The 15,195-nt window shown below is 42.2% G+C and overlaps 1 protein-coding gene across 3 annotated transcripts in view; it reads left to right on the top strand.

The window, feature by feature from the left end:
- Window positions 1-15,195, top strand: part of PLCL2 (phospholipase C like 2) — a 235,856-nt gene that overhangs the window by 145,371 nt on the left and 75,290 nt on the right. The gene's annotated exons all lie outside the window — the stretch shown is intronic.

The following is a 15,195-nucleotide window of genomic DNA, read 5'->3' as shown; positions in this document are numbered from 1 at the left end:
GAAGCCGGATGAGAAAGGCATTATTAGACGATATGCCAGATATGTGGTTGAAGTGTGTGTTAAGAACTACTTGCCCTGTTTTATGCTTTAATTCCTGTGTTAGAAATGTTCCCTTGGATATGAGGCTTTTTTGTTTGTTTGTTGTTAGTTTTGTGAGATTGGGTCTTCCAATCTCACCCAGGCTTGAAATACAGCAGCTACTTGTGGGTGCAGTCCCATTCTTTAGGCATGGGAGCTTTGAGCTGCTCAGTTTCCAACCTGAATGGGTTCACCACTCCTTATGTAGCTTCCTGCTGATCCCAGGGGATCATCATAATGGTGCCAGGCTTAGTGTGGGACCTGAGAGATCAAGTCCGCTGTAGCTCAGAATACCTGAGCTCAAGGGATCCACCATTATCACCTCCCATGTTAGGGGCCCTGCCATGAGATTCTACACTGGGTTGAATGATTTCCAGGTAAGATACTGACCTTTTGTGTTGCAAACATGGCTCTAGGAAGGGACTCTGGGTGCAATTTAATTCCCTTTCTTAGCTGGTTACTCTTGAGATCTCTTCCTTTGCCCAATCAATGGTTAGATTGGTTTAGATCTCAGTAAGATTCGCATGATTTTCCTCAATAGACGGGAGTACTGAATGAGGAGGAGATCATGGGCTGAGAGCTGAGAGGGGCCTCAGAGGCCATTGAGTTGTACTTCTTTTTGTAGATGAGGAAACAGATGTATAGAAAGTCAAATGCTTTGCCCACAGCTAGTGTGTATCTGATGTGGGGTTTGAACCCCAAAGCTGGTGTTCCATCCACAGCGATAAGATGCCTCTCAAACAGCCTGTACTAGTAAATGCAAGGGATTTCAGGGAAAGGTCCAAACAATTACCAACATAAAGAGATCAAAAACCTTCTACAAATTGAAAATATAATCCTTAATCATGTGAAGCATTTGGCCCTGTATTCAGTCCTAAAAAAGAAGATAGAATTCAATTACCAACCAGTACTTTTCCTGGACCTTGCTAGACTTCACAAAGACACACCAGCGTCAAACCTGAGGCATAAAGATGGGGGGGGGAGAAAAGATGTGGTTAGAGTATTAATGAGAGAAGGAAAGTGAAAGAGAGAGAGAAAAAGTGAGACACAGAGAGAGAGAGAGAAAGTGAAAGAGAGAAAGGTCAAAGAGCCCAGGGAGAGAGAGAAAGAGAAAGGAGAAGAGCGAGAAAATGGAGGGGGAGAAAGAGAGAGAGACAGAGACAGAGAGGAAGAGAGTTTATGCCAGCTGACGCCCTCACAGAGCGAGATAGAAGGTGAAATGATGTGTTGCTGTAGCAACTGCCCAGGAAAGAAGGAGGCCCGAGTGTGGATGGGGCACCTGGGCTGCCTCTCGCCCCATCTGTTCCCAGAGAAGGGTGAGAAAAAAGAGGAGGCCTCCTGGCCAGGCACCCAGGAGTGAAGGGGGATGCAGCATATTCCTCCTACCTCCTGGAAGGCAGGGAGAGATGGGAGGTAACCTGGGCTCTTCCCACCATGTCCTCTCTAATCAGCTCCAGGGTAAGGAAGTCTGACAACAATGATCTTCCCTCCCAAGAAGAGTGCTCCAAATTTCTCCCTCAAAACCAGAGGCAAGATTACTCTAACCACCCCCTTCCCCATTCCCAAGTGCTAGCTAGTGCCCATAGGGCACCGCTGGCAGCATCCCCGAGCTCCTGTTGGAATAAGCCACTTCTCCACCGGGTAGCTAAGCTGCCTTTCAGAGGCTGTCCACTTGCTCCAAGCTCTAGAGCTGGAGGAGAGCTCGGAGTTCATCAGGTGCAAGCCCCCTAATTTTTACAGATGACGAGACAGGCCCGGGGAAATTAAGGTCACATGGACAATGAGTGACCAACCTGGAGTCTGACCTTGGGTCCTCTGACTCCCCATCCAATACCTTTTACAACCATGCCACACTGCCTCCCATCATGCAGTGTTTTAAGTTATGGGCATTTTCATGTTGTCCTAAGGTTTACTTGGATTAACAAATCACTCTCCATAACAACCCTGTGATTTAAGTGCTATCATCCCCATCCTATAGATGGAGAAACTGAGGCTGGAGAGGCCAAACAACTTGCAGAGGCTTATCACTATTGACAAAGTGTGTTTTGAAGCTGGATCTCCTTCTTGACTCAAAGTGTGACATTCCATCTATTAGGGTAAAACACTCTGTTTACTATCGACCAAATGAGGGAGGCGTCTGAGCTCTCTTCCAGTTCTCAGTATACTGCACTGACTCTGGAGGAGGGATGGGTAAAGGATGCCTCTCCAGAATTGGTCAGGAAGGTTATTTTGGGTTTTTTGGAGGCAATCAGGGTGAAGTGATTTGCCCAGGGTCACACAGCTAGTTAGTGTCTGAAGTCGGATTTGAACTCAGGTTGTCCTCCTGACTCCAAGGCCAGTGTTCTATCCACTGTGCCACCTAGCTGCCCCCCAGGGAGGTTCTTATGATGCCAGGCTACCAGGAAAAACTTCAATAGGCAGCATGCTCCTCCATATTAGAAAGTTTCCAAAGAGATAATCCCATCAGACACGTGCCCTACTTTATCTCTCTAGGCCAGACTGGATAAGCTGACCAGATACAGGACAAGGACAAGGCATGCCCAGACATCAGAGTGTCTGAACCATCTAGGGGTTTTAGGGGATGGTAAGGTCAGAATGAGTCATCAGTATGACATGGCAGCCGATGACCTTGACTTGACCCCCGTCTATAATAAGAGAGGCAAGGGGTGAAAGATCTCCACCGTCCTGTCTTGGTTGGACTCTTTTCTGATGCTGTGTTCCGCTGCAAGGGCCATGTTTTAGGAAGGACAATGGACGGTGTAGAGCACCTTCCGATGAGGGTGACCAGGATGGTGAGAGGGCTAGAGACAATGCCATATGAGCACTGGATGGAGGAACTGGATGGAATTCTTAACTCAGAAAGCATTTAGCAGGGTCCTGATAACAGTCTTTGGGTATTTGAAGGGCTAACTTGACTTGTTCTGCTTAGTTGAATTTATTTGTGCTTATAACCCAGTGCCTCGCACATAGTAGGCACTTAATGGTTGATACCTGCTGTTGGGCCCAGAAGAAAAAAACGGGGAATGATGGGTAGAAATTGGTAGGAGACGGATTTCCGGAAAAACTTGACAATAGGAAGAGTTGTCCAGAAGTGGAATCTTGGGCGCTAGTCAGTCCCTCGCAGGCTGGCTGACCACTTGTCATAGAAGGGTTGTGCGTTCAGGCCTGGCCTGGCCTCGGTGGCCTTGCAAGTTCTGTCCGACCAGGAGAGTCTATGAAGAGGAAAAAAAAAACCCAAAGCAAAAACCACTTGCTTCCATAGATGTGCTAGGGCATCCTTTGGGTGAGCAAAGCCTGGAGAAGACAAGTCGATTAGAATTTATAAAGATGTGTCAGCAAACACTGTCCCTGTTCCCTTTGTTTGTTCCCTCTAAACAACACGTCTCTGTCCTCGATTCCTGCTCTGGCTAAAGGCCCTATGATGATGTTAAAGTTGTAAAGGGTTTGAACCTGGTTAGACTCCATGGTGCCAAATAGCTTCACCTGCAACGTCTGGATACGGTCGATAATCTGAGACAAGAGAAACAACACAACAGTCCATCACCTGGAGAGCCCTACATTTGGGTAACTGTTGGTGGAAATTGAATTATGGCTATAAAATATGTAAATGACATTTTTAAAAAGGAAGGACTTTTTACCCTTTTATTTTTGCTGTGATTTAGTCTAATCTGAGGAGTTTTTTGACCACCTGATGCTGTGTTTTAGGGAAATTCAATTCCAGTAGCGCCTATGAAGGGACATGGCAGTAGGCTGGGAAGGAAGGAGAGAGGAAATGCCAACGACGATTTAAATGATTTGTAAACTTAATCCACAGATAAAAACAGGGCTCAGTGTTCTGCATTCATAGACATCCTGTTTTCACTGACCCAGATCCGACTGGCTTTAACCCCTTCGGAATTGCTGGCTTTGATTTCTGGGGTCATTGTTTGATGAATTTTTTTAATGATGTTAACCACATCTGTGATTTCACTAGATTAGAGAGCTCCAGATGAGGAAACCTCTTCCCATCAGCCTCTTCTGTTCACAGCCCCAGAGAAGCCAGATGACTGGACCAAGGTCACAAAGCCAGCACATGTCAGACATGGGAGTTTAACTCAGGTCTTTGTGACACAGGCCAGCTCTCCACTCACCATACCATGTTGCCTCCCAGTGAGTTGAGTAATTGAAGGAATTAGTTAATCCCACCTTCATTCTTTTAGGGGCAGCACAGCATGATTGAAAAGAGTATCGGTTTTGAGGCCAGAGGATATGAGTTAAAATCCTGCCTTGGTCAAATACACGTTGTATGATGGGGAAATGATTTTGCTTTCTTGGGCTTGAGTGTCTTCATCTGTAAATTAAGTGAATGCACATGGAAGCTAGGTGGCTCACTGGGAGTCCTGAAGACCTGAGTTCAAATCTGACCTCAGACACTTAATAGCTGTGCAATCCTGGGCAAGTCACTTCACTCTGTTTGCCTCAGTTTCTTCATCTGTAAAATGAGCTGGAGAAGGACATGGCAAGCTACTCCAGTATCTTTGCCAAGAAAACCCCAAATGGGGTCACAGAGAGTCGGACACAACTGAATGATGGAACCGAATGATGAACCAACAATAAGGACCAGATGACCTCTGAGGTCCTTTTTAGTTCTAAATTTGTGATCACATGAACTGCCTTTTCTATGAGGATTTATGAGAGGGGCTTCATGAGGGGGAGTGGCAGGCCTTTTACTCTGTTATGCACAGCCACAGCTTCCCAAGATGTCTTTGCTGCACGCCAGGGTTGCTGGGTGTTAGGGTGAAGGTCTCTGGTCAAAGACAAGGCTGTATCCAGGCTGGAGGGTACGTGGTTATGCTGTGATTGGCCCTCCTGACTTTGAAAGTCTGCTAATGGGTGTTGTGTAATCTAGGTAGAACATTCTAGTTTCTAGACTATCTGGCTGATAATCCTGTTATGTTCATCTTGCCTTATTTTTGTGTTATGAAATAATCACGCAAAACATTCTGATTGAACTAAAAATTAAAGATGAGGAAGTTTGTACTCTATAATTCAGAATTCCAATAGCTCTGATGCCTTGTGCCTCTGCCTTTGTCTACTTCCTCCTCTCACTAATTCTGTCTGTTAAAATAAGTAATGAAAAGAGTCGAGATTAAATTCAAATCATCTCCACAGCCGTTTTAGAAAAAAAAGTCTTCTAATATTTTATGGCCATTTTTCATTGGAACTTCAGTATTCATTTTTTTAGAAAAAATATTTCATAGTTTCTCTTCTTGTGACAATATATTATCACCATGCAAGAGGAAATTTAGAGTGTGGTATTGAAGAACTAGTTAAAAGAAAGGAATAAGTACTTGGAACTTCAGTATTCACTTTTTTAGAAAAAAATATTTCATAGTTTCTCTTCTTGTGACAATATATTATCAACATGCAAGAGGAAAGTTAGAGTGTGGTGTTGAAGAACTAGTCAAGAGGAAAGAATAAGTAGTCAAGGGCTCCTTCTTACTCCTAATAGCCTCTGGTTTCATAAGATATTGGTAGGGAATGTAGAGAAGGCCTAGAGTAGCCTATAGCCTTTAATATCTGAATACTAATACTGGACATTTATGTCGCATTTTAAGGTTTCCAAAGCACTTTACAAATGGTGTCTAATTTTGTCCTCATAACAGCCCTGGAAGGGAGGTGCTATTTTTATCCACATTTTACAGAAGAGGAAACTAAAGTAGACAGAGATGAAGTGACTTCACCTCCAGGGTCCCACAGCTAGTAAGTGTCTCAGACTGGATTTGAACTCAGGTCTTCCTGACTCCAGGCCCAGTGCTCTTATCAATGACACCAATAGCCGCCTAGATGCCTTTAAATTTTTGTTGTTTATCCTTGAGGAATTCTATGGTTCTTGATCAAAACTTCACTTTAGAAACATTCTCTCTCTCACTTTTGACATCTCACTTTCGGAATAAGGCATTATAAGTGTTCCCTTTGTAATCTGAGGACAAAGAAGTGAAAAATTACCTACATTTATATAACACTCTAATGTTTGTCAACTTATTTCCTCCCAACAACATTGTAGGATAGGTATTTCAAGTATCATCCCCATTTTGCAGATGAGGAAACTAAGAGGTCAAGTGATATGCACAGCTAGGCTATGCAACCAGAAATATCAGTGCTTGGATTTGAACTCAGATCTCCTCAATCTTAAGTCCCACCTTGTTTTTCATGCCTCTATTCTGCCTCTTGATGAAAGAATATCATGTTAAAACAAAAAGACTGTGATTGGGGCAGCTAGGTGGCGCAGTGGATAGAGCACCAGTCCTGAAGTCAAGAGGACCTGAGTTCAAATTTGGCCTCAGAAACATAACTCTTACTAGCTATGTGACTCTGAGCAAGTCACTGAACCCCATTGCCTAGCAAAATAAACAAACAAAAAGATTGTGATTGATAATGAGCTCTATCACTTGAATGCTGAGAATCTACTTGAATACTCCCAGGTGTGAAAACTTCCACCATAACCCTTGTCCTGTAACTGCCACTAAAAAAGCGATGAGCCCCTCTGAACTTGACTGCACCCGTCCTCAAGCAAGAGAAGGTTCAGTTCATCTCTGGGCTCATACTCAAAACCTTTCCATCTCGTTAGGCCCTGCCAAATGGAACACATTCCACTGTCAAAGCCTGTAAGAACCCAGGGTACCTTCTATACCACAATCCAGCACCAGGAGACTTTGTCAAGCTGTGGAATCATTCACCTTTTTAACAAACACAATCAAAGCCATAATCCAGCCATTAGGCTCTTTTTAGGATTTTCTGCAAAAGTTTCAAGATACTACGTATATTCTTGTTCCTGAATGAGTCTTACTAAAATATGGAGGTCACTTGTGGAGAGGAAAACTGGGGAAATTAAGAGGTTTCATGAGATATGCAACATAAAAGCTCTCTAAAGAAGAAATGCTTTCTGTTTATTTGGCTTTTTTTCCCCTGAGAACGGAGAGCATGCTTCTGATTTTTTGACATTAAAGAGGAGGTGAGGAATCAGAAGATAAAAAAGAGAGACATGAAAAACAACTTAGGAAGTGTCATGGGTATAGTTAATGGGATGCTCCCAAAATGGTGAACTTGCTTCACTCCACCCAAAACCACCTTGTGTTTGAATGATATTTCCCTAGAGACCAGTCGTCTTAATGGATACAAAGCTAAATATTTTTTACCAACCTGTTCCCTTTGTTGTTTATTTTCCCCCCAAAATGAATATTTTCCATAGTTTCCTTTTCAATTTCACGTCCAGTTTATTGGTGGTGACCTCTTATAGTTTGGATCAAGAAGTGACGAGGATGGTCAGGCCAGTTAGCTGGTGAGGGTCGTTTATTTTATGTGCATTAAACAGTTTGTGTCTTGTAAGATGTTATTTGTCCAGCACTCAGTACGATGACTGGTGCACAGTAGACACTTAATAAATGATAGTTTATTACTGACTGACTGACAATGTTCCATTCAATTCTGGATCTCTCAGTCCTCTCTATTTACCTGTGATTTGAGTTGCTCAGTCAGTAAAAATCTCTTTATTTTCCTAGAGTAGAAACTATTTCTAAAATTAAGTATAGGAGATGACTCTTCCCCCTTACTTATTAGCTTTGATCAGGATTCTCCATAAAAAGAAAGTACCAACGTTGGGTGAGCTCAGCCTCATCTTGTACAGTGTTGATTCATTTGGCTTTGTTTATTTTTTCTTGGCCTTTTTTTTAATGTGCTGAAGAGATGAATTACATTTCATAAGAAATGGATTCTGACCATGTGGGCCAAACCAGAGATGATCTGTCATAAGGTTACTATTGATTCCTGCCTCCTTTGTGGGTTCTTTTATCACTGGACCGCTACAGAAGTCAACATTAAGAAAAAGTCTTGTAATTGGAGGTGTCAACTTTGCCAGCCACTGGAGTGGGAATGCAAAGATTACGGGCGTGGCTCTGCTGGAAGACAAGAGTGAACTACAAATTACTTGTGTGAGAAATGAAGTCTTTCAGTAAGGAAAGGGTGGGAGGGGCGGGGTCCTCAAAAGGAAGAGTCAGAAACCCACAAACTCTACTTTCAGATCTTGTGGCTGGATATGGAGTGACTGTCAATACAAAGAGATTTTGAAATACAGTTACTCTATCACTATCAAAGTCCCACATGCTATACAGTTATCCCTTCCACATCATGGGGGTTAAGGATGCGGTGCCCCCTGAGATCTGGAAAATCCGTGTAAAGCTTTTTGGCCCTCTCTTTGTACCAGAAAAGCAATCTGAATTTTTTCTTTTTCTTTTATGGGTGTTTAAATTATTAAAAGATAAAATATGTTGATATTAAACAACACTGTACATATATTTTATGCATTTCCAAGTTTCTAAACTTTTTCTGTCACCTGCTGGTTTTCATGTATCATCTGCAGCTTCTGCAAAAACTCCCAAAAAATTTCTTATGCCAACCCATGATTTATCAAAACCATAATGGGGAAAGTCATGACGTGGAAGGGGTTAACTGTTGTTAAATTTTGCTGCGGGGTGCTAAAGCTAGTTGTGCAAAGCCAACCCCTCAGCCAGTCTAATGGGAAAAGCTATGGTTTGAAGCCAATGAGTCAATCAGTTGACAAGTGATTATTACTGTGTGCCAGATGCTGTGTTGGGCAGTAGGGATATACATAGAGTAAATGAAATAATCCCTGCTCATCAACGGGTCACCTTCTAAAGGGGGAGATGGCAAGTTCACATATAAATATCATACAAATAGCAGAGCATATCCTGAGCATCACATCGGGCTCTTCAGCAAGCCTCCTTTGAGCTCTTCCTGTTGGCATGAGTAAGCAAAGTGTTATCCAATAAAAATGGAACCATCAGTCAATCAGAAAGCATTTATTAAGTGTCTACCAGGCTCAAAGACACATGTGAAACAGTCTCTGCCTTCACTGAGCTCATATTCTATCAGGCACCTATCAGGCACCTTTGCCCGCATAATCAGGATAATTCAAGAAGTGATTCCCTACCCCCTCTGGCTACATTGACATGTCTTTGTGTGACATAGATTGCCCATTTTTCATTCTCTAGGACCTTCTCTCCTTCCACCCTGGGAGAATTCTAGACAGAAGATATATGATGTTAAAAGCCCAAGTAAAATAGGGCTTCCTTCTGAGCCTAAGCTCTGAATAGAAGAGCACTTGATTTGGGATCGTGAAGGTTTATGGCCTGTCATTATTATTTTTCTCTTATAAGATTCTATAAGCAGTATGTGGCAGAAGCAGATTTGAATTCAAGTCCCTTGACTCCTGAGCATACTACATTGTATATGTGCATGCACACAGAGTCTTCAGTTGTTTTCTGTGGTTTCATATATGTCGGCATTTTCTTTCTCAATAATTCATGAGCTCTTTCGGAGATTAGACTACGTCTGTTATATCTGTATGTTCTGTATACTTCTGTAGCCGAGTATAGTGCTAAACATGGTGGTGCTGAATTGATATTCGTTGATTACCAAGCTAGGATCACACTGTGCACAGTAACTGAACTTGATTTCACTCAGTTCAACAAGCATTTAGTGTCTTCAGTGTGCCTGGCACTGTGGTGGGGTTTTGGGGAGACAAAGTCATAAATAGTCCCTACCCTTGAAGAGCTTGCATTCATCTGACATTCTTCTGAAAAATGGCCAAGATACCCGTCTTGTTGGACACATCTTTTTCAGTGATCATTTTTATGACTGGAAGACCTTGACTACTTCTTTTGGGTGAATCTTTTACTCTTTTGAGTATCTGAGGAAAATGACACATACCTTGGTGTCTTCAGCTTTGAGAGTCAGGAGTAATGATAACTGTCCACCTTGGTCATTGCTAAGAGATAACTTGAAAAAAGAAAATGGTGTGGCTAGTGACATACAGTGTGTGAAAAGAAATGGCCTCCTAGAGAAGGGATTTTTTGAAATAGAAATATGAATTTTAAATTTTGACTTTATTGAAATTTGCCTTGAAATATTGAACTGGACTGCCAGGATCTAGTTTTTTTCTTCTTCTTCTTTGTTTAGGTTTTCACAGATGCCAGACTCTGTCTGAGAGTTTGGTTTCAGATTGATTTCTGTTTTGTTTTGTTTTCTCAACGTTCTTGGAATAATTTCTTCATTACATTCAAATTCTGTTTTCCTTGGCCCAGAAAAGAGACAGGAGCACATCACTGGTGTTTGCTTTGGGCCCCTCCTTTTTAAACATAAAATGGTGATCAAATTTACCAAGAACAGTGTTTGGTACTTAGGAATTAACCCAGGGGAGTCATTGCTTCTAGATTCTTTCACCTATAGACTGAGAGAGGTCAATTGACCTAGAACCTGAGTTCTTGAGCTCTAACACCTACAACCTCATTCTCCCTACTTTGGGTTTGGGAGGTTACTACCAACCATCCTGGTCCCAGAAAAGAAATGAATCTCCCTGCTCCACCCCTCCTCTTCAGAATGGAAGCTCTTTGAGGGCAAGGACTAGTAGTAGTTTTATCCTTGTTTCCCCAGCACCTGTCATGGTGCCTTGCTCACAAGTGCTCAAGAAATACCTATGAAGTATTGGATGAATGGGTTTTCCAGATCCTTAGTTGAAAACTGTGCTTCTTGATTGAATGTGAGAGTGCATAGTCTCTACACCTGCCTGTACTCTCTGCTATGAAAGAATCTGTTTATCCATCTGTCCATCTATCCATCCTTCCATCCATCCATCCATCCATCCGTCCATCTACACATATATACATATATATGCACATACATATACACACATACATATTCATATGTGTACACATGTACAAATGAGATAATTGCAAAGTGTTTAATACAATGTCTAGTATGTAGTAAGTGCTATATAAATTTTAGATCTTATTATTACACACACACACACACATATTTCATACTCTCACTGAAATACCACTTAGAAGTATGACATATTCCTCATAATATTTGTTGGCCTTGCCTAGAAATTATCCTAGCCTTCTATGTAGCTAAAATGTATGTCTTGCTTGTGTTACAGTTACACAGTTAGGTAGAGTAATGGATAAACGATTGGACTTCACATTAGGAATTCCTGAATTCAGATCCTCTCTTAGACACTTATGAGCTCTGTGACCCTAGGCAGATCACTTAACCTCCCAGCCTCAGTTTCCTCGTCTGTTACTGTGGGGATGATAATAGCACCTATCCCCCAGGGTTGTTGTGAGGATAAAAGAACTTTGCAAACCTAAAGGTGCTATATAAATACTTGTTAGTTTTATTATTGTTATTATTAGTGGTTTAAGGGTTCCAAAGTGCTTTACATATAGATGCTATTATTATCCCTGTTTTGTGGAGGAGGAAACTGAGGTTGAGAATCTTAGTCTCCAAGTTGGGATAGACTTCAAAGACCCTCTAATGACTTAGAGGTTCTTAACGTTTCATGTGGGGGAAGGTCTCTGAATTTTTTATTTTAATATTTGACTAATTGTATTTAAGGTAATGGATTGTTTTCCTTTGTAGTCCTACATATTTTATTTTGTGCATTTTAAAACATTATTCTGAGGCATGTATAGGCTTCACAAGACTGCCTGAGGGGCCCATCACACACACAAAAGTTAAGAATCCCTGATTAAGTCCAACCTGGCCAGAGTCCCCTCTGACATTCCCAACAAGTGGGGATCTAGCCCTTTTCCCTGATCTCCAGGGAGGGTGAGCCTTCCATCTCCCTCAGCAGTCCATTCTACTTAAGGTTAATCGATCGATTTTTTTTTTCCTTCCATGAAGCCTAAAGTTGACTCTTTGCACCTTCACCCGGATTTGGCGGTTGCTCTAATGTGTTCACTTTGTTCACTATTGCCCACTGTTCTAGCCAAATAGAATCTTTTTTGCTTTGGATTCTGTCAGGTAGCGTACTAGTTATCCACCTCACTTTCATGCCATGCCAGGACTTGCTAAGTGTGCCATGTTTGCCTTCATTCAAGTCATTGACCAAAAGAAAGAAAAATGATGACTATACCTGAGTCAGAGAAAGTCCCCGGACATCTAGCCAGAAACTTCCTTCTAGGTCCATCTCAACCCATTCGTTTGGTCAAATGCACCAAATACAGTTCCAGATACACCAAACTGGGTGATGATCTAGTCCACAGTTCTCCATTCTGTCATCGAGAATGTCATGTGAGACTTTGTCAGATGCCTTGGGGAAGTCCACACATGCTGTGACTCTGGGATTCCCCTGATCTTCAGCTATCTTCCTTGGTTCATACTGACTGGTTCACCACAATCATTTCGATTATTACAAACCATCCCTTTCCTAAGGAATTCTAGAATTTTCCACTCTTGCCATCTTCCCATGCCTCATTGTGGTGTAGAGGTGACCATGAGGTCTCAAAGGCAATGCCGTTTCAGTCTACACTGGCAGATCCTGCCCATCTGGAAAGGCTTTAGATACAGAAAGACCTGGTGAGGGAGGGACTGTATACCAGCTATCCCATCTACACTCAGAGAAGCTTGTCCACAAGTTGGCCACAGGGGCTGAATATTTTAGTCTCAATACTTCTGGAAAAGTGTCTGCTAAAGTTGAAAGGGATTTGCAATCTGTGCTGGTGGAGGGAGTAAGCCGGTGGATTCTTATAGAATGAAAGCATAGACATTTATGAAAATGAGTGTCAAGCTCACTGGTCTCCGGTAACAGCTAGCGTCTCTATAGAACTTCAGGCTTGCAAAGAACTTTAGAGATACGGCACGTCTCAAAAGTTTTAGTGTGGCTTTATGCTACTAAAACTTAGAACACCTGGATTTAAGAGCACCTCCTGTGCTGCATCCATTGCTGGTAGGATAAACATTTTTATTTCAAATTATTTGTACTTAAGGAGCACTTGTACAGATAGGAGAAAGCGAATGTTTATAATCAGTCTGTTTCATTGTCAGTTGATGCACTGGCCCTTCTGCCGATATCTCACTTGATCCTCACAATAACCCCACGGGATAGATGTTATTATTATCTCCATTTACAGATGAGGAAACCGAGGCTGACAGAGGATAAGTGACTTGCTTAGGGTCATACAACTAATAAATGTCTAGGGCAGGATTTGGACTCTGGTCTTCCTGCCTCAAGCCACCAGTGCCCTTCAGCCTGCAAATCCCTTATAAATCTTGCCCACACTTCTACTTATAGACCAGCTTTGTTGTTGCTGTTGTTCAGTGGTATCTGACTCTGTGACCGGGTGGACCACAGCAGCTCATATTGGCCATGGGATTTTCTCAGTAAGATACTGGAGTGATTTGTCGTTTCCTTCTCCAGCGGATTAAGGCAAACAGAGGTTAAATGACTTGTCTAGGGTCTCCCAACTAGTAACTGTCTGAGGCTAGAGTTGAACTCTGGTCTTCTTGACTCCAGGCCTAGCGCTCTGTCCACTGAACCATCAGCTGCCTCCAAGGCAGAGGTTAAGTGACTTGCCCAAGGTCACACAGCTAGTAAGTATCTGAGGCCAGATTTGAATGGCCAGCCTTAGGCAGTGGAGAATCTAAGACATCTTTGATAATTCATCCCTCCCAAAATGAAAGATAGATAATCTGATTGGCTAATCTTCTTTAATATGTTAATAAGGGTTTTCTCTTCCCCCTTCTTCCTCCTGGCACCAGCTTGTGAACTCTGCTGTTTCCTTTAGATGGCCAATGTGGAAGTTAGTTAGAAATTTCAGTCTGGATTGAGGCAGTAGCTGAATAGAAGAGATACTTGGGGGCATGCAGGGCCCTCCCTGAGCTCCTCAGATTATTCCAGGTGACCCTTTCCACCTACCAGAGAAGTATAGATGGTCTACTGCCTGGGCTCCATTTTGGATTCCAAAAATACCCGCAGGCAAATGTATTAACATATTCAATTCAATAAACATTTGTTAAGCTTATATAATGTGCTAGGCGTGACAACAGCAACTAAAAACAAAACCAGGGCCTTCCCTCAAGGGGCTTGCATTCTACAGGAAATAATCTACAGGTACCCAGATAAGTAAATACAGAATATACATAAAGCCCTTATAAACTAGGGACTGCAGGATGCTGTAGGATTTGTGCTACATTTAAGATCACGGCACCTGACCTGGCCATTTTTCCCTTGGATGACCTCTCAACACTTCAACTTTCTCATCTGTAAGATGAAGGGTTGTGCTTCTCTGGCCTTACCTGGTTTTAAATTCTATGATTTGTTTTTGGTTTTCGGGTGGGGAGGGGAAATGGTGATAAGCACTCAAAACTGGGAACTAATGGATTTTGGAAGAGACCCCCAAGCCAAGCCTTTTTTGTTGTTGTTTAGTAGTTTCAGTCATGTCTGATTCTTCCTGACCCCATTTGGGGTTTTCTTGGCAAAGATACTGGAGTGGTTTGCCATTTCTTTCTCCAGCTCATTTTACAGATGAGGAAACTGAGGCAGACAGGGTGAAGTGACTTACCCAGGGTCACGCAACTAGTAAGATTTGAATTGAGGAAGACTCATCTTCCTGACTTCAGACCCAGCCCTCTATCCACTGAGCCAAACCTTGCAGGGTGTAAAATTCTGTACTTGTTTCAAATCTATGCCTAAAATTAAACCGAGATGGGAAGGCGGTAATTTGTAGATGCATCTGCTCGACATGATATTTAGAAATCTCTTTCTTTTGTTGGGATCTCAAAGATAGTGATAGAGCCTGGACAAAACAGACAATCTTTCGGCTGTTACTTGTTATCCCAGTGGTTTCAATATTTAAATTAGACATGCTTTAAAAGCCTTATGGTTTGCAATTATCCCATCACGTGTTCTTTGTTGGAATTTCCGACTATGAGATTTATCAAGCAGGAGTAACCTTAACTCAAGTTATCACTGCCAGTTCTTACTGCCACTGATAATAGCAGCATGGATTTTTTCAGAGGAGAGACTGGACAATATTGCATGTGACCTCGGAGTCCAGCAGGGTCATTTGGAAAATAGCCCAAGGAATTAGAACAGCTAGGGAGCTCCAGACTCACTCATTGTGATACAGCGCCTAACTTTGCCAAGCGTTCTGATTTATTCTTGTGTATAAAACCTCTCTGGAAATGAAATAACGATTTGAAATGGGAATTTTCAATAATTAGGCTAATCTTCCTTGAGGTAATGTATGCAAGGTGCTTCAAAAAAGTTAAGGTCCT

The sequence above is a fragment of the Phascolarctos cinereus genome, unplaced genomic scaffold (genome assembly GCF_003287225.1).
Source record: "Phascolarctos cinereus isolate Bilbo 61053 unplaced genomic scaffold, phaCin_HiC Scaffold_1;HRSCAF=81, whole genome shotgun sequence".
In the NCBI taxonomy this organism is placed as follows: domain Eukaryota; kingdom Metazoa; phylum Chordata; class Mammalia; order Diprotodontia; family Phascolarctidae; genus Phascolarctos; species Phascolarctos cinereus.
The sequence above is the reverse complement of the archived record's forward strand: the minus strand, read 5'-3'. Positions and strand labels throughout refer to the sequence as shown.